Source organism: Pseudorasbora parva, chromosome 20, assembly GCF_024679245.1.
Source record: "Pseudorasbora parva isolate DD20220531a chromosome 20, ASM2467924v1, whole genome shotgun sequence".
Taxonomy (NCBI): Eukaryota; Metazoa; Chordata; class Actinopteri; order Cypriniformes; family Gobionidae; genus Pseudorasbora; species Pseudorasbora parva.
The window spans coordinates 5,995,757-6,002,318 of NC_090191.1; the positions used below are offsets into that span (position 1 = coordinate 5,995,757).

A 6,562-nucleotide genomic window follows, 5' to 3' on the forward strand; every position below is an offset into this window, starting at 1 on the left:
TTTATTTTTCTCCATCATGCCCCGATGGAGTTTTGGTTCCTTGCCACTGTCGCCTTTGGCTTGGCTTGCTCAGTTGGGGACACTAAAAATATGATTAAAGTTATTCAACTTATTATACAAATAAAATGTATGAATTAGGTCTTATTTAATTCTATAAACTATAATACTGATCTGCCAACATTGTCGCTATATGATAAATTAAAATAAGCTGATAACATCACTGTTTTCTCCAGTACGACTGTACAGCCAAATCTAATTTTGTCGCAGTATTATCCTGTTTGACACTGAAGCTGCTTTTACACAATCGTGATTGTAAAAGCGCTATATAGATAAAGTTGATTGATTGATTGAGTTAGGGTTTGGTGGAGAATTGTTTTTAATGTTTGAGAGTGATGATGTCCATCGACACTTCAATGTTCCATTGTCATCAAAAATCCAACTGATTGGTACAACAGAGGTCTGTCCATCACCGGATAAACAAATTCGATACTGAAAGACGCACGCGCACACACACACACACATTATTCATAGTCTTTGGATCAAAATCAGGATAACATGCAATAAAAAAGGCAAAAACCCTGCCTTACTGACTTACTTGACTAATTAATCAAACTGAATGCATGAGCGGTATAAGCACTACCGCATTGTATTCATCTTTATCAATCAATGACAAAGGTATCATGATTGCTTTATGTCTCAGTTGAGTGGTGTCAATATGTAACATTTTAGTGTGATTCCGAAATCCTTTGAATATGCCAATTATTCTGGAGTCACATGGCTAAGTGTATGTGGCAGGATAAGTTAATTGCTATTGGCTTGCTTAAGTATGGTGGGTAAACCAATGAGACTTAAGCAGCCAAAGTATTTAAGGACCCTTATTTTGGCGGGTCTTGTACGGCCCTGTTGATTCCGGGTTCTCAGCTTCCCCCTGGCATTTCCTTTTCTGGTCCCATTGGTATACAGGTATGTTGGGCTGCAGATGGTGTAATGTGAACTTCTTAAGGCTGTGCTATGTGACAATATGCACTTTTTTATGGTTTAGAGCAGTGCTGGTGGCTACACTGTGGCGAGTGATGGTGGAGTTTGCGCGGGTATGTTTTGCTCCTCTTCAATCTTCTGATCACTTGTGTGGTATTTATTTTGTATTGCTTTCAGCATAGCGACAATGGCAAGTGTGTAAAGGCTGGTCGATGGACTGATGCACTGTGCTGGTAATGAGTAACCATACAATGTTGCGTTTGGTGTTTTATCTAACCTGATTGTAAGTGTGTCTTCCCTTTCTCACATTGCAGTTGGGTGAATCTAGTCTAACACTCTGATTTGTTTGCCATTTGTAGAATGAGGATCAGAAATCAACGTTAAATTCCCCTTTCTAGCCGCTATCCGTAACGCCGCTGCTGTTTTGTTTGTGGTTATCTTCATACTTTGTTCCTGTGTCTCAGCGCTGATATGGACAGCGTTGCTGATTAAGGCCGTCCGTGGCTGTCCATGTACGAGCTTGTGTTCGCGGGGCTATCCAATACTCTGTTTGATTTTTGTTAATTCGTTATTTTATTTCTTCTTTTTTGGATATTTCTTTTGTTTGTTGATTTTTGGTTTTGATTCTTTTTAGTTCCAGATTATCTACTACGATTCTTTGCAGTGTATTATACAGTTTGTTATTGAATTGTACCATTGTTTTAAATTTTATTCATTGTCTTGCTGGTGCCATCCTGGTGCACCGTATCTGTAATTATTTTGTTTCGGTTTTCCCTTATTATTTAGTGTTATTTGTGTAAATTCTGTTGTGCTTCTTGCTAACGTTTCCTCTTTCTCCAGGAGCCAGTGTGGACTTGAAGTGGGGAACGGGGAAGGCTAGCTGCGTCCATTCAGTGGCGTGTTTCACAGTGTGCTGTGTGTGTGTGTGTGTGTGTGTGTGTGTGTGTGTGTGTGTGTGTGTGTGTGTGTGTGTGTGTGTGTGTACCGACACAACTGCTTGAAGGTGTGCGTGTGGTGCCAATGCAGTGTAGGGTTGAGGTGGGTTTGCATAACCATCCTGAGTAGCAGCCGGCCTGCCTCGTTCCTGAAACCCCTGGTCCTGGAGAATTGTGTTTTTGGGCATGTCCCCAGAACAGCACATTTTAATATTGTATAATAAAATCAAATTCTTTTTGTATTGATACTCACGTCTCTCTGGACATTTCTTTGCCTTCGGTGGTAAAACTTACCTGTGTCCTTATTAGGAGTATTTCCCTGGTCCTCCACCAGGGTGGCGTAGTCGGGTTCATTAAATTGATCTCTTTTCAAGTTCCCCACTACTGGGGAATGCCACATGTACAAAGGTTCCATTCTGTAAAAAACCTAACAAAAAAATCAGATTTTCTTGAACTCCATGTATAAGGCAGTAGCTATCATTGGTCATTCTGTAACATTCTTTTGTCATTAGCGTACCAGAGTTAACATTTGATTTCTTAGAACTTGATATTGCTTGCCTCTCTGCCAATCTGTTAGCTACTTGAATCAGTGGATCACTTGAACCGCGGATAAACCTCTTGATTTGATATTGTAATTTGCAACATCAGTGAGATGTAGCAAGCAATGCACATTATATGAGATGAAACTCATGCTATACAGGCTGCTAACTTTTTTAACAAAATATGTTAACAGCTCATCTGCATAATCACGATGCTTCATTAGGTTTTCACTGTACAAGATGCGCATTCCAATACTAAGTGAAAGGAAGTGAATAAACTTCTCCTTATCGAAAACATATTTTAAAATCACTGGTCCAGTATAAAGGAAAAATGTTCAGAATTCAGTTGCTTTCCAGTGCTTCAGTTTATCTAACCCCCTGGGTTTCCTACTGAATTCAGGAGGAATGTGATGTCGGACAGCTTGATGAAAATAAGTAATGGTGCTAAAATGTCCAGCTGATAATCTCTTCTTTCCACAGCATCAACATTCGCTTAGTCACTCCTAGGTCTACACAATGCATGGGATCTATTAGGAACTGCCTGATCATATCAATGTCCAGATTCAAAAGAATGCTATCTGTTTTGTGATGTTCATGATTTGTCTTCTGTCTAAATGACTCATTGGTTCTGAGATTTCCTTTATACAAAAAAAGCATTTTGCTCTCATGAACTCCCTTTACATCCCAAAAGTCACAGCCATAGCGGCCATTAAACTGAACTATTCCTTTGATGAGGGATCGTGCTGCCGCATCACATATGATGTTTTTGAGGACAATTCTCTTCCCTTTAAAGCCTGTTCCATCAGTTCTTGCAGCTCCTCCATAAAATCCCTCAAAAAGTCCAAATCATTTGGTTTCTTTGCTCCAGAAAACAGAGCAACAACAAAAGGACTGTTTTTCACTTCATCAATGTTGATGACAGCACACTGAAGTGGCCACATTGTGAGGGTTTGGAATTGAAAATGGGCAGGCCATCAATATTCAAAGAAATCTCAAAGTGGTCGTATTTTGAAGTGTCTTGCTCAGACAGAGTATGCATAAGACCTTCCTTTAATCCAAAATATGTGTATTTGCCACCTATCAAAAACAAGATTTTACAGTTCAGTGAAATTTCTGAATAATATTGCCAAAAGCAAGATGAGAGAGGTCATGGAGATGTTGAATATCATTGCCCACTCAGACAGCTTTTTCTTCAGAGACAAAGCTAGCTCTGAGTTACTTTCACTGGTAACATCCATGGAGTCATTTAGTCTATCAATTTCATACCATAGGACTTGATCTTGCATATTAATTATGGTATTCTGTTGTGATTCTGAATCATACTGTTTTTGCAAGTCTTCATTTAGATGCTGCTCCACAACATTCAGCATATTTCCTGAGTCGTTTGATGAGTAGTCTGATTCAAGTTCTCTGGAGAAGTGTTCACTATCAGAAGTGTTTTCATTTTTTTCTGAAGAGCCAAAATTATCTTTTTTGATTTTCTACGAGCTTTTTGTTGCTGTCTTTTCAATGCCTAAATTTTTGTTTCCAAATCCTAACAGGCCAAAAAGAACTTCTGTATTAGTAAAACATTATATGAAACACATAAATCTTTTACAATTTTTGTTTTGTTTGAGAGGACAACCTTAGCCACTCTCACTGATTACTGTATTTGATAATTGTTTAAGAAGTCTTCTTTGGACAATTGTTGTGTATCCTAAAGAAAGTGTGTATCATAAAGTACTTTAAACTACACTTTTGTAGATCTACACTTTACATTCTTAATGATGTAGTGTTGCATCTGATGTCTGGGTAAAGTTGCCTGTTATGTTAATAAGAGGATGAATGTCAGTCACTTTGAGTTTTGGTAAATGGGAGGTGACCTTGAAGCTTTTAACATAAAACAGCTACAGTTCTGCAGATAGAAGTTGTTGTTAAAAAACTAGTCATATAGCGTGGTGAAATAAGGCTTTTTATCTTTAATATGAGTGTCTAAGAGTAGGCGTACTTCATCTTTTTATCCAAAGAGCAATGATAGTTTATGCTATTCCACCAGTGCAGCATTCTTGCTTACTGTTGTTTTACAGCGCTTGTTAATTATTGAAATATAAGTATAAATAAAAAAAATTATATATTGAAATATAAAGTTAGTAATGTTGTAATGATCTGACATAACAGGCCTAACAATTCACAAATCTGTGCATCATTCGTTTAGTGTTTAAGTAACATTGAAAGTAACATACAAACTTTCATATATGCCTAACATACAAAAATTGACAATAGCTCATTTGACAGCTGTGCGTTAATGCCGCCTTCACATGCTATATCGGAAATTTGATAATTCCCACTTCTGAAGTCGTAATTACGAACTTATCATAATTACATTTTGAAATGGGAGGTCATTTTTTTAAATGTGCAGTTTTTACCAAGGAAACTCGTATTTACGATAATTCCGAGAGCACATGAATGCAGCATAATTACAGCTACAACTCCTTGGTCCACCAAAGATCAAACTGTTCTATCATTAGTACAGCTGGACGTGTTTGTTACAGCTACATGCCATATTTTTTCTCAAACAATCACAGTCGAATGGCTCCACACAACCAGTCCCCGCCCAGACCCTATACGGGGCTTTCTTCTGTGTAGCTATTAGGGCTGGGGGATATGAGGAAATATATCGTCTGGACGATAGAAAATGTCTATCGTTTTATATAAGGCTCTGTCGCTTACGCCACGATAAGGCGTTTACGGCAGAATTTTACGTCAAGATGCACCTCACGCCATGGCATGCCCATGCACGCTGGAATACATAAACAAACATGGAGGAAGACGGTAGTAGACGCGGTTCAGACCAGGGTAATTCTCAGAGTAATTATGCCAGAGTGGTGGCATAAGCGCTCAAAACAAACTTCAAACACAGACGCTGCAACAGGCTTTTACGCGTGGCACACCATATAGCCATATAATGTTATTGAAATATTTTAATGGCAGGTGTAGGGATGGCGAAAACTAAACACATTTCTTGACCGACCACCGAGCCTCATTAGCCGGTTGAAACCGGTTAACCGATTAGTTTAAAATATGCTGCGCTATTTGAAGAAACAGCCGCGAGCCGCGCTCCCTCTCTCTTTCTCTCTCTCACACACACACACTGCCGCCTCCCTTCCACTCACGTCACTTTTTTAAAATCCCCCACAGCGCGAAACATGAGTCCCGCAAACGCACCGCCAAGGAGCTTGTTTGTAATCTGAGGACAATGGCTCCTTAGTTTCGAAATGGTTTGGGCAAGGTGATCGCGTTGAAAATAAAGGCGTTTGCCCAGCGTTAGAAGCTCATTTGAAACATTGCCGCGGCTCATTTAAGAAAATGACAGCTCCGAAGAGACGCCGCTTTAGTTCGAGGTAGTGCTAACAATAATAAAGAAAGACAATCAATACCTTATGTGTTACCACTGAAATGTAGACATTTCCAAATGTAAGCCCATTTTAAGCGAAATGCACGCTTCATACTGTCGTCTGCCCTGACTCTAACCTCGAGTGTTTTAGCCTGTTTACTTTTTGCAAACCTTGTGAGCGTGCAAACCAAAACGCTGTGACCTCGCGTCAAATGTTTTTATTGGTTCTTTGGCCTAATGGAAACATTACTCGTCACCTTACCTCCAAGCGAGTTTTTTGCCCCCGTAAATAGGTGGTCATTTTCACCTCTCAATTGAATAAATTGAGCTGTGCTCATTGCTCCCTAAAACCAATAGAAATATATTAGAACAACTTTTGCCTTAGATCAGGTAAGTAATTAGCTGCGCACAGCTAACATTTTTAGTTAAAGCATTTCAGTGTATTTCGGTAAAATAAAACACAATACTTACATTTAAGTGAAATGTGAAATCCTCGGACGCCACAGAACTCTCTCCAGCCATGTTCTTGAAATATAAATTGCCTACCATCACCTGGGCACAATTAATTATTGGGTGGGTAGTCTACGAAGACTCCATCTGTTGTAGCCTTCAAAGGCCGAACCCGATGGACAGGGTTGCCTGGTCGGAACAACAAAACCCCTCCAATTGCTAATCAAAAGTAGCGGTATCACGGAAAAAAATGGCCTAAATATGTCAGACCGCGGGTTGCGCCTGGT

General features: G+C 39.4%; 1 long non-coding RNA gene across 1 annotated transcript; it reads left to right on the forward strand.

Moving 5' to 3' along the window:
- The first annotated feature begins 806 nt into the window (after window positions 1–806).
- LOC137049423 (uncharacterized) lies at window positions 807–1,907 on the forward strand. Its single transcript, XR_010899584.1, has 4 exons — window positions 807–963; window positions 1,043–1,091; window positions 1,156–1,261; window positions 1,338–1,907. It is a non-coding gene; the product is annotated as an uncharacterized lncRNA (long non-coding RNA).
- Window positions 1,908–6,562: the final 4,655 nt, after the last annotated feature.